The sequence below is a fragment of the Penaeus monodon genome, chromosome 27 (genome assembly GCF_015228065.2).
Source record: "Penaeus monodon isolate SGIC_2016 chromosome 27, NSTDA_Pmon_1, whole genome shotgun sequence".
Classification (NCBI taxonomy): Eukaryota; Metazoa; Arthropoda; class Malacostraca; order Decapoda; family Penaeidae; genus Penaeus; species Penaeus monodon.
The window spans coordinates 8,122,713-8,123,291 of record NC_051412.1 but is presented as its reverse complement, the minus strand read 5'-3'; positions in this window follow the sequence as shown (position 1 = coordinate 8,123,291).

Genomic DNA, 579 nt, shown 5'->3' with positions numbered 1-579 from the left:
TCAGTAGATAGTAAAATGCCAAACCCGGGAAAAGTACCTTGAGGATACGTAACACCTCCGGATATAGCCATGTCAGACCTTGAGGAGAGAAAAACTTTGGGGATATAGCCTGCCATAACCTTTGGGGATACGTAACACACCCCCCGGGGATAAGCCGCCATGGCCTTGAGGATGACCTGAGGATACTAACACACTCCCGGTTTGGGTATACCTAACCATAGGATACGTAACACACTCCCGGAATAGCGTGCCTGACCTTGGGATGACCTTGGGAACGTAACCACTCCCGATATGCGTCCTAACCATGGGATGAGTAACACTTCCCCGCGGTATCCATGCCAAAACCTTGGGGTGAGTAAAATTTCCCCCGGGGATTAGCAGGCAATGCCCCTTAGGGACGAAACACTCCATATACAGTGCCATAACCAGAGGGACGTAACACATTCCGGGGATATAGCAGGCCAGCCCTCGAGGATGACATGGGGAGGACGAAACCACCCCGCAAGATAGGGGTATACCATAACCTGGGGGTAACGAACGCCCCCCGAATTTGGGGGGATTGGAACTGACATAAACGCG